We start from the raw sequence: 20,393 nt of genomic DNA on the forward strand, positions 1-20,393 counted from the left end.
CTCTCTGTCGAATTTGAAGAAGAAGCCTTCGGAAAGCTTTAGAGAGTATGCTATTAAGTGGCGTGAACAGGCGTCGAGAGTGAAGCCTCCCATGGATGAAGTGGAAATGGTCACTACCTTTCTCCAGGCTCAAGAGTCTGACTATTTCCAAAACATGATGTCGGCCATGGGTAAGCCATTCGCGGAAGCAATCAAGATAGGAGAGATGGTAGAGAATGGGCTGAAAACGGGTCGGATTCTGAGTCAAGCAGCCCTAAGGGCAACCTCCCAGGCCGTCCAAAGCGGGTCTGGAGGGACGACAAGGGGGAAGAAGAAGGAAGAAACGGCTATGGCAGCCTCTGAAGCAAGGGAGTATCGTCATCCCAGGCCCCATTTTCCGGAAAGGGCCCCACAACACTACTACCCCCACTCAAATGTGGCATATGCTCATCAACCTTATATGGTCATGAATGCCCAACCTTATAACCATCCACCACAACAAGCCAACCGAGGCCCAGCTCCACCTCCCAGAAATCAGCCTCCTTACCGCAACCACTATAACCCACAACCCCCGCAGAATAACTACCGCCCCCAGGAGCCACCTCGACGGCGGACTTTCACGCCCATCGGTGAACAATACTCTACATTGTTCCCTAAGCTAGTCCAGTTGGGTTTCTTGCAACCAATTCCCCAAACGAGGCAAAACCCGACATCTCCTTCTTATAAAGCCGGAGTCAGATGCGCCTATCATTCAGGGGCCGAAGGACATGATACAAACGACTGCTGGTCATTGAAAAGAGTGGTCGAAAATTTGATAGAGCAGGGAAAAATAGTGCTAAGGGACGAAGAGATCCCAAATGTGACTAACAATCCATTGCCCGCTCACAATAATGGGCCGCTGGTCGGCATGATTTGTGAAGACAAAGAGTTCGACCCTGCCTTGAAAGCCATAATTGCCATTGTCGACACGGGGAGGAGGCCTGAAATAGACCAGAAATCAGAAAGGGGGGAGGAGGTCAAGGCTGCAGAAAGCAAGCCTGAAAAGAAGGTGGAGAAGAAAGTGGTACCAGCAAAGGGTGGAGTTCTTTACATACCGCGGGGTCAAGCCAAGAAGACGCAGAACTTCGGGATCAAAAAGACAAAACCTATGTACGTGCCAAAAGGGGCCTATGTGGTCCGGGGGACGATTCAACCACCTCGGCTGAATGAGCCAGTGGTTATCGGACGCGTGCCACAAAAGCCAATGACCAACCCGTCCACAGTGCCGTGGAATTATCAAAAGACTTTGGTAACATACAAAGGTAAGGAGGTCATGGAAGAACTTCCAGAAAATACTTTCGTTGGAGGGTACTCAAATACCCAAGAACTTGAACAACGCCACACAAAGGCGCTTCCCTCCAAAGGAGCCCGTGAGTGTTGAAGAAGCGGAAGTGTTCTTCCAACAGATGAAGATGCCGGATTACGAAGTGATAGATCAGCTGCGCAAGCACCCTGAGCAAGTATCCATGCTGTCATTATTAATGAGGTCAACCGAGCATCAAAAGATCCTGCTGAAAACCCTGAATGAAGCATATGTACCGGTCGAAACCTCGGTGGAGCAACTAGAGCGGATGACAGAAAGATTCTTCGCCGTCAACCAAATCTCTTTCAATAAGAATGATTTACCCCCGGAAGGAGCAGCACACAACAAAGCCTTACACTTAACAGTGAAATGCGAGGACTACTATGTCAAGCGAGTAATGCTGGATGGGGGATCGGGTGTTGACATTTGCCCGCTCTCCACGCTACAAAGAATGGAAATTGGGGCAGGAAGAATCCGACCCAATAACGTCTGCGTGAGAGCTTTCGATGGCATCAAGAGAGATACCATGGGAGAAATAGACCTGTTGTTGGTCATAGGACCAGTCGAATTTCGAGTAACCTTCCAGGTGATCGACATGGACACATCCTATAATTTCCTCCTTGGCAGACCTTGGATCCATGCGGCAGGAGCCGTGCCTTCCACTCTTCACCAGATGGTGAAATTCGAGTACGAAGACCAAGAAATCGTGGTCCATGGGGAAGACGAACATGCCATTTACCGGGACCCATCCATTCCGTATCTTGAACCGAGAGAAGGGAGCGAACATACGGTCTATCAAGCTTTCGAGGTGGTACTGGCCGAGCAGCACGAAGAGGGAGTACCTTGCCCCCAGCCTTTCTTGTCTAACGCTTCGGTCATGGTAGCCAAAGAGATGATCCGACACGGATTCAGGCCAGGGAAGGGACTTGGGCGAACCCTTCAGGGAATAACAGAACCCGTTACTTTGCCAGTCATCAAGAAACCTTTTGGACTAGGTTTCAAACCTACTCCAACAGACGAAAAATGGGCAAAGAAAAGGAGAAATGAGGGTTGGGAGTTGCCTCAACCACTGCCAGATTTATATGCGACTTTCGTCAGGCCAAGGTACATCGAAGAAGAAGATGATGAGGTCTTCACAGCCGAGGAAATCGAGGAAATATGTGAGGCGATGAGAGAAATGCTCTACGAGGTCCACATGGTTCAACCGGGTGAAGGCACAAGCACTGCTGAGATGTTGTACATGGGACCGAACGCCCAACTTCAAAACTGGGAGGCCACGCCATTCCCGACTAGACGGAAGTCCGGGTAGATCTGCCCTGCCACCTTTCCTGTATCACAAGTCATCTCCGGGACTTAACTTGAACGTTTTCTTCTTTTCAATTGTTGTTTTGAATTCCCAGTTGTAAACATTGTTGTCTTCCAACTTTCCAAAGAAAATATACAAAAAAATCATCATTGCTTTCCTATTCTTTCTTTTGCTTTGATTTTTTATTAGTTTTCCTTTTATCTTCCTTTTCAGTCCTAATAATGCGGCTTTGAATATGACATGCTTGCGGACTTCACGCCCAGATCACAATGAGCTATTTAACTGCGAATTAATGAACCCAGAACCAGAATATGATGCGGAAGAGGCTTTTAGGGAGATAAACCGAGAGTTGGAATATTTCGAGAATAAACCTAAGCCAAATCTGAATGACACTGAACCGGTAAATTTAGGAACCCCGGAAGAAATCCGGGAGACCAAGATAAGCATTCACACGGACAAGAAAACGCGAGAGGCGATAATTCAACTTCTTTTTGAATTCAAAGATGTGTTTGCTTGGTCATATGATGACATGCCGGGACTAGGTGTTGATCTGGTGGTTCATAAATTGCCGATTCATCCTGACTGTCCTCCAGTCCAACAAAAGCAACGAAAGTTCAAAACTGAGGTCAGTGACAAGATTAAAGAGGAGATCACCAAACAACTGAAAACGGGAGTGATTCGGGTAGTCCAATATACAACATGGTTGGCGAATGTGGTTCCAGTACCAAAAAAGGACGGGAAAACTCGAGTATGTGTAGATTACCGAGATTTGAACAGAGCAAGTCCTAAGGATAATTTCCCGCTGCCCAACATCCACATCCTCGTTGATAATTGCGCCAAGCACGAGATACAGTCTTTTGTAGATTGTTATGCCGGGTATCATCAGGTACTGATGGATGAAGAGGACGCCGAGAAAACTGCCTTCACCACGCCTTGGGGCACCTACTGTTACCGGGTCATGCCATTTGGTCTGAAGAATGCTGGGGCTACTTACATGAGGGCCATGACTGCCATTTTCCATGACATGATGCACCAGGAAATAGAGGTGTACGTGGACGATGTGATAGTCAAATCCAGGACGCAGGATAATCACATCCAAGACTTGAGGAAATTCTTCGAGAGGCTAAGGAAGTATGACTTGAAGCTAAATCCAGCCAAATGCGCTTTCGGAGTTCCGTCGGGCAAACTTTTGGGTTTCATCGTAAGCAGGAGAGGTATCGAGCTAGATCCAACTAAGATAAAATCCATCAGAGATTTGCCTCCTCCAAGAACAAAGAAAGACGTGATGAGTCTGTTGGGCAGGTTGAACTACATCAGTCGGTTTATTGCCCAGCTGACAAGCACGTGTGAACCCATATTCAAGCTGTTAAGGAAAGATGCGGCGATCAGATGGACACCTGAGTGTCAAGAAGCCTTCGATAAAGTCAAAGAATACCTTTCGAATCCCCCAGTCTTGGTCCCTCCAGAACCGGGAAGGCCACTTTTCTTGTATCTGACAGTCTTAGAGAACTCTTTCGGCTGTGTCCTCGGGCAACACGACGTAACCGGAAAAAGGAGCAAGCAATCTACTACCTGAGCAAGAAATTCACCGGCTACGAGGCCAAATACACACTGTTGGAAAGGACATGTTGCGCTCTCACATGGGTTGCTCAAAAGCTGAGGCATTATCTCCAAGCCCACACTACGTTCCTCATAAGCAGGTTGGATCCCTTGAAGTATATATTTCAGAAACCAATGCCTACTGGGAGACTGGCTAAATGGCAAATCTTGCTTACGGAATTCGACATAGTTTATGTCACCCGCACGGCAATGAAAGCCCAGGCGTTAGCAGATCATTTGGCCGAAAACCCGGTCGATGAGGAATACCAGCCATTGGATACCTACTTTCCAGATGAAGAGGTAAACACCGTAGAAGTGATCTCGGAGGAAGCTCATGTATGGAAGATGTTCTTCGACGGAGCCGTGAACGCCAAGGGTGTAGGGATTGGGGCGATTTTGATCTCGCCTTCCGGTCAGCATTATCCCGCCACAGCTAGACTTCGTTTCTTCTGCACAAATAATACAGCTGAGTATGAAGCCTGCATTATGGGCATGCATATGGCAATCGATCAGGATGTCGAAGACTTACTGATTATGGGAGATTCTGACCTGATCATCCGGCAAGTCCAAGGTGAATGGGAAACTCGGGATGTCAAACTTATCCCATACCGACAACATGTGGAGGACCTCAGCAAGCGCTTTACCTCAATAGAGTTCAGGTATATTCCGAGGTGTCACAATGAACTGGCAGATGCACTTGCTACTCTGGCTTCTATGCTACCCTACCCGGGCGACGCCCACGTCGATCCTTTGGAAATCCAAATCAAGGAAAGACACGGTTACTGCAGTGTAATCGAGGCGGGATCAAATACGCAGCCTTGGTACCATGACATCAAGAAATTCCTGAAGACACAAGAATACCCCGAGCATGCAACTGGAGATCAAAAGAGGACCATTAGGCGACATGCAAGTGGTTTCTTTTTGAGCAGTGAATTGTTATATAAGAGGACTCCGGACCTCAATCTCTTAAGATGTGTCGATATCGAGGAAGCGAGAAAGATCATGCACGAAGTACACGCAGGTGTGTGCGGACCTCACATGAACGGGTATGTCTTAGCAAAGAAGATCCTTAGAGCAGGTTATTACTGGATGACCATGGAAAAGGATTGCTTTAGCTTTGTTCGGAAGTGTCATCAGTGTCAGGTGCACGGTAATTTGATTCATGCACCTCCCACGGAACTGCATCCCATGTCCGCACCTTGGCCATTTGTCGCTTGGGGCATGGACGTCATTGGACCAATTGAACCAAAGGCTTCGAATGGACACAGGTTTATACTGGTTGCCATCGATTACTTCACAAAATGGGTAGAAGCCGTCACTCTCAAGTCGGTCACTAAGAAAGCTGTAGTGGATTTTGTACACTCAAATCTTATCTGTCGCTTCGGTATTCCTGCGACCATCATTACAGATAATGCAGCAAACTTGAACAGTCACTTGATGGGAGATGTGTGCGAGCAATTCAAGATAACACACAGGAATTCCACTCCTTATCGGCCAAAAGCCAATGGTGCTGTGGAAGCTGCAAATAAAAACATCAAGAAGATTTTGAGGAAAACAATACAAAGTTCCCGACAGTGGCATGAGCAGTTACCTTTTGCATTATTGGGGTACCGCACTACGGTACGCACATCGGTGGGAGCGACTCCTTATCTTTTGGTTTATGGGACCGAGGCCGTAATACCGGCAGAGGTAGAGATTCCTTCACTTCGAATCATTGTCGAAGCAGAAATCGAGGACAGCGAGTGGGTTAAGACTCGGTTAGAGCAATTGACGTTGATTGACGAAAAGCGGATGGCTGCAGTTTGTCACGGACAGTTATACCAATGAAGGATGGCCCGTGCTTACAACAAGAAAGTCCGACCCCGGAATTTCGAAGTAGGTCAGCTGGTACTAAGGCATATTTTGCCACATCATGAAGAAGCGAAAGGAAAGTTTGCCCCAAATTGGAGAGGCCCATACATCGTAAGGAAGATATTGCCGAGAGGAGCACTGTATTTGGGTGATATCGAAGGAAATGACCCCGACACAGCAGTAAATGCAGATGCAGTCAAGAGGTATTACGTCTAAAGCATACTCCAGTGGTCCTGACACGTTGAAAATGGCGAAGGCGTTTGTTCCCCACTACTCCTCAAACACTACTCGTTCCTCTCCACCAACTTTTGAGCCGCTTACAAAACAAAACAAAAAAAAAACAAAAAAAAAAGAAAAAAGAAAACAAAACAAAATTTGATTGAGGCCTGAACTACGTTTGACTTGATTCCGAAAGGATACGTAGGCAGCCTCTCCCGGAGGTTCAGTCACACCAACGATAAAATCCCATTCACCCTAAAATTGAAAACCGGGGCACGTCGAGCAGTTCAGAAGTTAGTATCATCTACCTTTTCTTTACCAAGCACAAGCCTTCAAATCAATTACCAAATATGGTGGGGAATCAATAAGCGTTACAAAAGAAGACCATCACACTCTGAATTGAGAGAGATAAAATGAGAGAGTCTCGGCGGTGAAAACCTTCGGGCACCACGAGACGACGGGAGTAGAGAAACCAAAATGAGAGAGTTTGTTAGTAAAAACTCGCAAAGAGTGCTATCAAGCGATGACAAGGAGAGAAATGAGAGAGGTCAGCCAGCGAAAACCCGCAAAGGGCGCTGTTGGCCGAAAAGAATGACGCCATCCCAAGAAAGTTTCGGCAGAATGCCACCAGTTTGGAATCACAGGTCCGTTCTGGTTCAGGAAAACGCAAGCTCTTAGAAGGTCAGACGTCCAGTCCAAAAAGCATGTCATGTCATTGAAAGCCAGCATTATCTTCCTCAGATAAGTCTTTCTTATCCCAAAAAGGTTACTCCCTTTCTGATTTGTTTTCTCTTTTCTTTGTTTCTTTTCGAATCCCTTTCGCATTTTAACCCCGAGTTCAGGACACACCGGAAAGGACAGGTGGCAGGTTTGTTTGCGCGGGATCCCGTCTCGTGAAGGAAAGCGCCTCATCTCGTTGATATGATTACCCAAGTATGATGAGTCATGACGTTTGATGGTGTTCCGGAGTAAAGGAAAAAGAGAAAAATCTTGAAATCATCCCCAGCAAGTCCACCTTCGGACAAATCCCCACAAAGTCTTCCCCTGTACAAATCCCAACAGAGTCTCTATTGTACAATCTCCCACAGAGTCTCCCCAATAAAAAAAAATGGAATCTCCCCAGCACATCCCAGCAAGTCCTTTGGTAGACATTCCCCAAAAAGCTTACCCCAACAAATCCTAGAAATCCCGCTTTGAAATAAATCCCCAGTATGCCCCATTGTACAAAAATCCACACAAAGAATCCACTTTGTAAATATTCCCCACAGAGCTTCCCTTTTGTACAAATTCCCACAAAATACCTCCAATAAAATCCCCGTTGTGAACCTCCAAGCAAAACGGGACAAAAAAAAAGAGCCTTACGAAGCAAGTCATCACAGAATCTGGAAATACAAGCCTGAGCAGTCTAAAGGTTTCGCCGTTCGAATCAAATCAATGGCGGGACTTCGCAACATAAATAGAGACACAACAAAGCAATTGGAAACGATCAAGGTCACTGAACCGACCGTCATTTCCGAACTAACAATTGTTCTTTAAGTTGAAACAGGTATTAATCCAAGACAACCGTGCAAGAAGCAGGTGTTGCCCAAAGAAGAAGGTACACGGGTACAAGAAACATTTTGGCAATAAGGAATTCACTCAAAAGGTAAGTTTCCGCAAAACTCCCTTTTATTTTCTATTAAAACAAGAAAACTCAAAAAATAGATCGTGTAGCATTCTAGAGCTTTATCCCCAGCCAATCAGCATTAGGGTTTTAAACCCTAAACTGAACTTTTTCCTTTCAACCAGCATTAGAGTTTTAAACTCTAAACTGAGCTTTTCCATGCAATCAGCATTAGGGTTTTAAACCCTAAACTGAACTTTTTCCTTTCAGCCAGCATTAGAGTTTTAAACTCTAAACTGAGCTTTTCCAATGCAATCAGCATTAGGGTTTTAAACCCTAAACTGAACTTTTTCCTTTCAGCCAGCATTAGAGTTTTAAACTCTAAACTGAGCTTTTCCATGCAATCAGCATTAGGGTTTTAAACCCTAAACTGAAATTTTTCCTTTCAGCCAGCATTAGAGTTTTAAACTCTAAACTGAGCTTTTCCATGCAATCAGCATTAGGGTTTTAAACCCTAAACTGAACTTTTTCCTTTCAGCCAGCATTAGAGTTTTAACCTCTAAACTGAGCTTTTCCATGCAATCAGCATTAGGGTTTTAAACCCTAAACTGAATTTTCCTTTTAGTCAGCGTTAGGGTTTTAAACCCTAAACTGAACGTTTCCTTTCAGCCAGTATTAGAGTTTTAAACTCTAAACTGAGCTTTTCCATGCAATCAGCATTAGGGTTTTAAACCCTAAACTGAACTTTTTCCTTTCAGCCAGCATTAGAGTTTTAAACTCTAAACTGAGCTTTTCCATGCAATCAGCATTAGGGTTTTAAACCCTAAACTGAACTTTTTCCTTTCAGCCAGCATTTAGAGTTTTAAACTCTAAACTGAGCTTTTCCATGCAATCAGCATTAGGGTTTTAAACCCTAAACTGAACTTTTCCCTTTCAGCCAGCATTAGAGTTTTAAACTCTAAACTGAGCTTTTCCATGCAATCAGCATTAGGGTTTTAAACCCTAAACTGAATTTTCCTTTTAGTCAGCATTAGGGTTTTTAAACCCTAAACTGAACTTTTTCCTTTCAGCCAGCATTAGAGTTTTAAACTCTAAACTGAGCTTTTCCATGCAATCAGCATTAGGGTTTTAAACCCTAAACTGAACTTTTTCCTTTCAGCCAGCATTAGGGTTTTAAAACCCTAAACTGAACTTTTTCCTTTCAGCCAGCATTAGAGTTTTAAACTCTAAACTGAGTTTTTCCATGCAATCAGCATTAGGGTTTTAAACCCTAAACTGAGCTTTTTCCTTTCAGCCAGCATTAGGGTTTTAAAACCCTAAACTGAACTTTTTCCTTTCAGCCAGCATTAGAGTTTTAAACTCTAAACCGAGCTTTTCCATGCAATCAGCATTATGGTTTTAAACCCTAAACTGAACTTTTTCCTTTGTTCGGCGTTAGGGTTTTAAACCCTAAACTGAACTTTTTCTTTCAGCCAGTATTAGAGTTTTAAACCCTAAACTGAGCTTTCCCATGCAATCAGCATTAGGGTTTTAAACCCTAAATTGAATTTTCCTTTGTTCGGCGTTAAGGTGTTAAACCCCAAACCGAACCTCTCCCCAGCTAGCCGGTGTTAGGGCTCCAGCCCTGAACTAAGCATGCATATCCTCTTTCATCAATTTTATGAACTTCCTGGTGAATAATTAACGAAATTTTCCTAGTGAAACTGGGGCAGAAAATTTCGTTCGTTTGTTTGTTTTCTCCCGCAGGTCTACCCTCGAGCCACACGGTTCGAAATGACCCGCGAGATGAGTCTCAACTCAAAATCAAAGAAGAAAAGAGGTGTCCCAAGGTTCGGAGTAAATGGAAGGCGGATTGACTCCAGCATGTAATTAAGGTACTGAACCCTGCCAGTCGCGCCTCACTCAGTATCCCAGAGATTAAACAGGTCACCACAACTCGCAAGCATCAAGATTCAGATCGGAGTCTACAAGCAGAATCAGCTAAGACCCAAGATCAAGTCGTAAAAGAATCATAGATAGGAATCTTGTAACTAGCAGTTGACATACACATAAGTAGTTAGCTCAGTTTTCAATTTCCATTTGGTTGTAATAAGGCGGTCAGTAACGTAGCAGTGACAACAGCAGCAGCAGTAGCAGCAAGCATTGCAATCCCATGGTAGTCCCAGCTACCAAAACTTCCCGAACTACATTGACCTGATTCCTGTTTAGCCCAGGATATGTAGGAAATCTTTGAAGCAAGATTCGGTCAGATCTTTCAAAAAATGCTTCATACGGAGTGGTCTATAGGCAAAAATCGCTCATACACGCTCACTTGATCTTTGCACGAAAACCCTTCGTGTTTCCGAACAAAGAGGGGCAGCTGTGAGCACGTGATTTTTGCTTCACACGACAATCGCTCCAAAAAGAAATAAAAAATATATAATTGGCCCCGCTGTACAATTTCGGATTTCTGTGCGGCACCTTGTGGATTTATTTGTGATTTTGGCCCATTCTTATTTATTTACTTTATTAAAATAAAGTTCAAAAAATATATATGTGTCCTGCGTAATTCAAACCGTAATTCGGTCATTAAATAGAAAATCGTGAATAGGCATTTTTCGTCCGTGATTTTGTTTGGTTTGACTTTACCGGTTTTGAAATACTTTAGTATGTGCGCAAATAATTATATTGAGTGTGTATTTAATTTTAATTTGATTTTTTGGCTTAGTTTTGTTTTAAAATAAATAAGAAAAAGGAAACAAATAAATAAAAAAAGAAATAAATAAATAAAGAAAGAAAGAAATCTTTTCGAACTTGGGCCAATTTTAAACAAATTGGCCCAAACAAACTCAGCCCAAACCCAGGCCTGCCCGGTCCAACACCAGTGGATGCCCAGGGTGTCTAAACGACACCGTTTTAATCCAGTGTGGTCTGGGCCGTTGATCTCAGATTGATCAACGGCCAAGATCATTTCCCCACAACCCACTGAGGAACCCGACCCGTTTCCACCCGGACCAACCCAAACCCCTTACCCTCGAAACGACACCGTTCCACTTAAGCCATCAGATCCAGACCGTAGATCTAAATTGATCTAACGGTCGAGATCCTCCTACTCATTCCATATATAAGCCCTTAACATACCCTACCCCCCCTATCCAATATCCCGACCTCCGTCTTCAACCTCATCCCCCATCAAACCCTAGAGCCGCCCCTGTATCCTTCACCATGGAAGCCGGCGGCATGAACGCCGGTGACTTCCCCTTAACACCCTAGAACGCCCTTGCCATCCTGAACCCAAATCTATCAACCATGTAGTTCGAATCCCTCCTCACCTTCTCGAATCTTCATTTGAAGATTCGAGTCAAAACTCGATCTATTCAGTTTAACCCCAGTTTCATACCAGACACTCCCCAGACCCCCCTCGTGACCAAACCATACTTGGTTTGGTCCGAATCTGATCAGGGAAGCATGAATCCCAGATCTGAGTTTTGGAATTTGTTGGTTCTTCGTCACTGGTCCATATCCGTTCGAACCGAAGAGGTTAAGGTCTAATGGACTTTAATCAAAGTGTTTCTCACTTGAGAAACACTTCGATTAAAGTCCGTTCAGCCTTAAGAAAGGTCTGTCCGAGTCCGGTTTGAGGTTTTGATTTTTCAAGGTTTAAGGTGAGTTCTTTCTTTTCTTATTTGTGTTGGTTCATCTGATTGTGGTAAAGGTCTGTTCATGTTTTGTTTGTGTCCTTGACTTTTAGCAACTGTGCCTTGACCACTTTGCTTGAACCTCTGCTGTTTGATTGAGTCTTTCCATTTGTTTTGATAATGTGTATGTAAGTGTTGGGCAACTAGCTGATTTTCAAATTTGGACTGACTAATTGATTCCTCGGGTACCACTTTGCTTAGTCAGTGTAATTCAAATCATGTGTCGATACTGTTAAATGTCTGATTTTTGGTTACGATTGTATGTGTTATAACTAGTATAGTCGAGTCGACATATGTCGTCAATTAGTTTCAGTTGTCCGAACGATAACAAATCAATGTACTTTTGATAAGCATGGCTTGAATCACTTAGGAACTGAGTTTAGTGCTTATAATTAGTAATTTGAATCAGAAGTGTAAAAGAGCAATGTTCTGTTTAGTCACAGTTCTGAAATTGGAGAGCATGTGCACTTATGCACAACATGTGCATTTTGTGCACAGCCTGTGCCCTGCCTAAATGTTTTTGAATTAAATAGTTTGACAGCATGTGCTGTCAGACTACATTCTGCTGCCCATTACCTTACTTTAGTTCAAAAATATTAAACCTTGCCTAAAAGTAAGTCTGCCAGGGAATATCATGGGCTGGTGTTCTTATTTAAATAGTAAGTGGAATCTGAAAATAAGGGAGCACATGGGAGGATGTTCTGATTGATGATGGGAGGCTGATATAAAAGGGGGGATTGGGATAAGAGAATGGACGGAGACAGACAGACAAAAAAGGGAGGAGAGGAAAAGGATACCATCTGATAATAGAGGTCAGAGAGAGCATAGATAGAGGAGAGTTGAAGTTCTGGAGATACAGACAGAATTAGAGACAGGATTGAGAGATAGAAATACATACACACACACACAAAAGGATAGACATTGAACCTTAAGAGCTGAATAGGAAAAACACAAACAGAGATAGAGAGAGGTTAAGGGATAGAAGCTATACAACCAACAATCAGAAACCTTCTTCCTCCTATTGTTATTGGGTTTTCAGTTGTTTCAATTTGTTCAAGCCAATTCTGATCCTTTGAAATCTCAGTTGTGTCTATTAGTTGAGTGCTTTCATTGGTTTACTACTATCTGGAGTTCTGATTCTACTCCACTGGGTGTTGCTGTTATTTGGCTATTGCTTTCTATTGGCCATAGTTGCATCTCTGCACTCGAGCTGGGTTCTTGCTGTATTGCTTTGTCTGCTGCTATTTCTGCCCTGCTGCTACTGATAGTGCTGTGATTGCTGCTGCATTTTGTTGTCATTATACTCTGCTGACTCCCCCTTTCCTTCAATTGTCAAATATTTCCAGGTACACAACCTCTGAAACTTTGTATTGTTGAAAGTTTGAAGTTGAAGCAGAAATAAAGAAAAGAACAGCTGTTCATGTTATAACATTGGTGTTAAAAATAGGTCGAACGTTAGTGGGATTTTATTTTACTGCAAACTGCAAACACTTTGAATAAAACTAGCATACATTCTGCTGAGATGGGCTGTTAGATAGCACTGTTCAATAGCAATAACAATATGATAGACAGCATGTTTGATTTGGGATACGTTCAGTTCAGTATAATATTGTCTGGTTTAGTTACGACTGTATAACATAGAGTCATGGCAAACACTTGTATATATTTTGCCTAGACCACTGAATCGACAAATCTGTGGTATTAGGTCTGGGATAGATGTATCCCAAACAAACTCTCATGCAGTCATATTAAAAGTCCGGCTATGAATGCCAGTTTCGCTTGTCAGTTTATTTGTTCCAATGCCGGTTTGATATCAGGTTTCGGTACAGATTCTTCGTTTCAAAAACAATGTGATGATTGTTGAGAAAAACTAATAGTCATTTTGAGTTCAATTAGTAGTAATTTTCCTAATAAACAGCCGATTTCGTTTATCAATTTCAAATAGGTTGAAGTGTTAAAAATAGAACTTGGAGGTCGTTAAACATAACTTAATATATGTTGTTAGTTTGTTTGCAATCTCACTTAGCGAATTAATAAACATATTCACTTCGACGAAGACAAAGCATGCGGTAACCCTCACCTCATGAACAATCAATCAGGTAATCAAACAAGTTTAGTTTCGGCAAACATAATAAGGATTCAGTCCGTATTTGTCCAAACCCGCAAAATTCGGCATCATCTTTCCCTTTAAAGATAAATGTAGTAGAAATGTAGTCATTAGTAGGGTACCCTTCTAAAATAATGAGACGAGCCTCGCCGAATAAAAATGCAAACTGCGGGGCCCTCAATAATTGATCATGATAAATACTTAGAATTTGGGAGGGACTGTTTAGAGAATTCCACTGCCTTCCCCAAATAACAACGCGTTTAGATTCTTTAGGCGCGACTTTAAGCTAAATTATATTCTTAAATTCAGGGTGCACATTGATGTGACCCAAATCCAAATCTCAACGAAGTCAAAATGTGTCGACGATCACGGGCACATTGATTGTGACGTGGTTCAAGATGCATTTTCACGACGTTGCAATTCTACAAAATAAATAATAATAATAAAAGCGGTTTAAACTTAATAAAAGCACATAAGTCATAACATGTTATTTAAATCAGATATTTAGTCATTATAACAATTTAAGCGACCGTGCTAGAACCACGGGATTCGAGGGTGCCTAACACCTTCCCTCGGGTCAACAGAATTCCTTACTTAGAATTTCTGGTTCGCAGACTTCATTTGGAAAAGTCGAAAATTTTCCTCGACTTGGGATTCAAGATAAACCGGTGACTTGGGACACCAAAAGCCAAACCTTTCCCAAGTGGCGACTCTGAATTAAATAAATAATCCCATTTCGAATATTGTCACTTAAATTGGAAAAACTCCACCCGCGCATCTTACCCCTCGGGGCGGGGCGCGCAAAAAGGAGGTGTGACAGCAGGACGTAACATTATCGTAATATTGCGAGGTGTAACATCATTCCCCCCTTGGAACATTCGTCCTCGAATATTGACTGATGCTCTTATCATTTTTATAACTTATAGCTCTTGTGAATACCTTAATACCTTCCTTACCATTTAAGCAGTTACTTTGTGAATAAATCCAAAGTTTAGGGTATTCCCCCCTTTAGTCTTTTTGCTCATATCATGACTTTCTAATCTTGCAACTACTGTTATCTCCTGTCATACAGCCTGTATAACCCTGGCTTTGTAAGTGCACTAATGCGATTCATCTTTCCTTTTTCCTTTTATCTTTTAGTAAATCTCTAGACCTTACTTTGTAATCATATACAAGGCTTAATAGGATTCCTCTCTGGGCATCTATAGGTGTACTGAAGTTCTTTGCTCGATACTTTGTAGAACTTGCAAATATGGTCATATCTTATTCCATAGATCTAGCTAACCATTCGTATGAGTTTACTACATCTACATGGGTTATACTATACCATAATTTTTTTACTTCAATTTATCATTACTGAGGTATGCTTACCAAGCTCCCAGTTACTTTTGTTGCCTATTATTTACGTTTAAATCTCAGTCCTTTAATGCTTCTTCATTACCGTTCGTCTTAAGAATCATGGCCTAATCTCATGTCATACTTTGTAACTTGTACCTGTCCATTGTTGATTCACCTCAATGTTGATCTTCAATCCTCTACTTGAAGACTTGAAAGTTCTTACGTAATACATTGCCGCTAGGGCTTACGTTGCATTGAGGAATATTTGAAGTGATTTCCATAATCGTATTTCATAGTGTCTCAATGTAATTCACCTTATGGGGGGTATCCTAATCTCGTGCCGTTAGTGAAATATTTCCTCCTTCTCTTCCTTTTTTTCTTCAAAATCATTATTCAAACGAAGGTCCAAATGTCATTCTTTATCTACCACAATTACACCCTCATCTCTTTCAAATGATACTAGTCTTAAACTCATTTGAGTTTATTCAGGCTATACTGAGCTTTCTATGGCTTAGAGAAACCATTAGCTCGCTTGTTTTCATGGGTTTAATCCCGAGGACTTATCCATTCTCGTCACCTTCTCACTCTCCCTCTCGTATCCTTACTCTTGCCTTCCTAAAACCTTGCCGTTTTTCCATACTTAAGCCCGCGACCTACCCATATTTATTTATATTACTCGCAACCTTCCTTCAAGTTGCTTGTATCATAGGTTTCCTTATGTCACCCTGGAACATCAAGCGAGACATCACATCGTCTCTAAATCTTCTTTACTGTCTTAATTAGCCTCCTCTATACCTAGAAATCATAGGTTATGAGATATGCCATTGATGATGCCGCTATCATTCCTGAATATTGAATCTCCGCGCTTCTAGTCTTTTACCCGAAGTATTGGCTATTCACAACCTTCTGCATTTGTGTATTTCATACGTTATTCACCTTTACCTTATTTACTTAAAATATCGCATCATATCTTCTATCTCTTTCATAATTTCCCTTCCACATAAGTATGATTCACACCACAAATTGAAGCTCTATTATAATACTACAATCCGGTGGGAGCTTCATACTAACTTCTTATAAGGCTGTTATTTTTTAACTGGCTTTATTGTAGAGCCGTTATAGACTATGGTTGGTGTACTTTATCTCTTGTACCTCTGATATTAAGAGTGATCCTACAATGTTCTCAATCACTAGGTCTATAATATTCCGGGTCCAGTAATCAGACTCTTGATTTACTTAGTTGCTATCACTCTTTAGTTTCCTCTTCACTCTGATCAACCTTTATGTAGGCTTAATCTATCTTCCGATCTGTGGTTCATGGTACTAGTTATGGGCTTGAGAAATATGCATGATACAACCCTTTAATAATTTAATCCTTCATTTATGACCTGGCTCAATTCTTTCGTTTAACGTATACCAGAATCTTCTATGGCTGTATTTGATGCATGTATTAAACTCTGAACCCTTAAATGAGTTCATAACATAACCAACTCTGGATCATTGATCGAATAATTTCATTCATTCCATTTTAGTTTTCTTTTAACATAAGCCATTACTTTTCCTGGTCCTTCTGCCCCCTTGTTGCGTCCATACTTAGCTCATCTTAGTGCCCATACATGCCAGAGTTTTCATGCAACTCATATAATCTCAAATATTGCTTTTAATTTTACTTCCCGTTCATTAGTCATGGTAGGTGCCACTTTCATTTGGAGTGCTTATAATTTTGTTGTGAGACTATTGTTACACGACTATTTCCTCTTTAGGTCGTTGTGCTTAAGTTGAAGCCTTCTTCCTTATTTCCTCAGCTAGTCTTTCGTTATTGTACGTAGGTAGAACCCTTGACCCTCGTAAAGCTGTGAGCTTATTACGAACCTTTTGATGTCCTTCCTTGCCTATAATTATCCGTAGTTGCTTACTTCCGCGCCCTTGTGCTTATAGGGTTGCTTCAACTGATGTTTTGATTGCCTTCCCAGTGGCACTTTCTTTTATCCCCGTAACACTCATACGGTATCTTTAACTACCCCGATTCCTATTTGATTATATCTTAGGTATTATAATAACATTACTGCGAGGATGAAATCTCCATGTTGGGGTTTACTACATTTATCTTGCATGATTTGCTGATTTGTCTGTAACTCCTTGTCTAGCTATGACTAGGCTCTTCCTAAATCAACTACTAACTACTCATCGACCCATTCTCATATCCATATTTCGCGTAATCTCTCTTAGGTTATTTCCTTTGTCAAACTTACCTCTTGCACTGACTCCTTATTTATCAATAACCTTCCGAGCAAGAAACCTTACTTCCTTTTTCTGACATTGTGCTTACGTAACGTTATGGAATCATAGCATAACTGTAGGATTCTGATAAGTGCAGTCTCATCCCTTTCTCATTTTTATCTCATTCTTCCTTTATCATTCCATATTCCCCCCTTTAGGGGAGTACTAAGACTTGGAGCTATGACGACCTGCCTATAGATGTTTTTCCTCTCCATCTTTGGCATCCTTTTGCATCATCAATGACCCTTACACGCCTTGCGGTAATCCTTATGTACCAAGGATAAAAAAATTCCCCAATCACAATGGTGGCACTTAGTGTAAGTGGAACATATAGTCCCTTAAGCTTAACTTTGCTCACATTGCTTGCTTTAGGGAAGCGTTTTCCTGAATGACCATCCTCTGAATTCGTCATAGATCTTCTTCTGTTTTCCATTCTATTATTGCCGAAACACAATCTAAAATTCTCATGATGCTGACTATTATCTAATCACTTAGTCCCTAATTCATGTTTAGTTTATCTTGTTCACCAGTCCATATTAATTTCTATTAATATGGGGTCTAACTTTTCCTTTTGTTAATCGCGTTAGAGTTGTGAACTTATTTCTCAAAATGAGGATATGACTTTATGGCCTATATTTTTTTTATTGTCTCAAGGCCTGTCATCTTTCGTCTTTTCCTTCACTTGATTGTAGACTCCATAATACTGTCATCATTTTTTTTTACCTACCTTTGTCATCCATGTATCATATCTTACTAATAATGTTTCATTAACTCTCTTCTTATTTTTCGCTAATCATCTAGGTCTATTGCTTTATTTTGAAAACTTGAACAAAACATTCTTTTGCTTTTGGCTCCCTTTGCTCCACCCCTTGGCTCTTCGGGTTGCCAAGCATTCTCGTTCTACTTGGGATGGGAGCCATACTAAGGTAATATTTATCCCTTTAAGGCTTCTAGTGCCTATCTTTGTAGTACTCATATGTGGCTGTACTATTTTAGAGTGCACCATCTGGGTGTCTCATAAAGAGATCTATTAGTACATTTGCAATATCCTTCGGAAATGTCAACTGACACAAACAATTCATCCATCATATCTTCTTATACTACTTCTGTTAACCCCCATAGGGCATATCTGGAATGGGTGCGACCAATTGTATATACCTCTATTACTATTGAATATAACTCAAAAAGCTTATGTTCCTCTGCCTCAATTATGAACGTCGTTAACCTTCATTAATTGGGCGCCTCGTACCCTTCTTCATCTTGCTTCTTTTGCTTGTTGAAACTTGTATCTTAATCTTTCATTGTCTTTTACCATAAAGATGGATACACATTCTTGCCATAAGTCTTCTTATAAGGAAGCTTGCACCTTTACGTACACCCATGATCTGCTAAAGACCTCACATTTACTTATCGTAGGCATTATACAAAAATCCAATTCCTCTGACTCAGCTCTTCCACAACTATCTCTCTTTCCAATCCTTCTTTCTCGATGTAGGTATCGTCTTATTATGAATAATAGAAAAAAAATGAATTTCAGAATTTGAGTTTCTTATAAGTGAGCTCTACCACACAATCTAGAGTAAGAAGAAAGAGTGACAATCCTAAATTCCCTGTAGCCTCCTGCTTATAAGTGTGATACACGACACACCCATAAACAAGACTCTACTAGACATGGCTTGTAGACTCCCTAGGACAGAACTGTTCTGATACCACTTTTGTCACGACCCAAACCGATGGGCCGCGATGGGCACAAGGTACCTTACTCGACCGAGTACCAATATAATATATCTTTCTTATTACATTACCATATACATATGATATAAGAGCGTAATAGGCCAATATTATCATTTATAAACTCAAAACATAGACCGATAAGGCCGTACAATCTTTCACGTACACGATATATGTCTACAAGCCTCTAAGAGTACATGAATGTCATAAAGGTTGGGACAGAGTCCCGCCATACCAAACAATACACGTCTAAATCATACTAACTAAACGAGCAACTCCGAAGCAAATGGAGCGCACCAACATCTTCCAGTGAGCTGATAGCCTACTTGGAGGGCTCTCAACCTGTCTATCGGGACCTGTGGGCATGAAACACAGCGTCCCCAGGCAAATAGGACGTCAGTACGAATAATGTACCGAGTATATAAGGCACATAAATAAGTACATAAGAAACATGGAAGAAATATAGAGTACATGACTCAACCTACAAGTCTGAATAACTTTGTAAATCATAAATTACTTTTAGCGTCATGCATATGCATATGAATGTCATATCGCACAGAGGTACATGTTTCATAACATTGCCAGCCTCTGAGGGCATCCCATCATATCATATCGGCCACTGTGGGTAAAATCATCATCGTATACCAGCTGATCAGGTGGTGGTGCATATATAACGCCATAACCTTTACCATATCCCATATACACACATATATATACATACATATATACGCGTATATAACGCCGTTTGAGTACATACATATATATGCGTATATAACGCCGTTTGAATCATATTTCAGCCACTATGGGCAACATCATCATCATATACCAACTGATCAGGTGGTGGTGCGTATTCAACACCGTAACCTTTTCCCATATCCCATATACATATATTTACATATATACGCGTTTATAATGCCATCTGGTCATGGGTCAATGCACATGAATGCAATGCATGAAAAGCACGTCAATAAAATCATTCGGAATGTCATAAGACCATTTTTCCTCTGAGTAATATCATAAAGTAAACTCTTTTCAACTTTCGTATTTTTCTGAGGCTCATGAACAGATGATAAAATATTATAGCACGTGAAAATTCAAGAACATAGATATCTCTAATACTTCTATGAATATAGTCATTAATGGAATTTGTGCATTTGCACGTTTCGTTCGTATCGTATGGATCATGCCAAAAGAAAGAAGGGATAGCCTTAACATACCTGAGGTGATTCTTTTGACAATCCACTTAACACACGTCAATTGCAACAACACATAACAACAAGATCAGAGTTGTGAAAAATCCATCTTCAATTTTGACGCAACAAGTTTCCTTTTGGAGTGACGAAGAATGTGAGTAGCTTACA

The sequence above is a fragment of the Nicotiana sylvestris genome, chromosome 10 (genome assembly GCF_000393655.2).
Source record: "Nicotiana sylvestris chromosome 10, ASM39365v2, whole genome shotgun sequence".
NCBI lineage: Eukaryota > Viridiplantae > Streptophyta > Magnoliopsida > Solanales > Solanaceae > Nicotiana > Nicotiana sylvestris.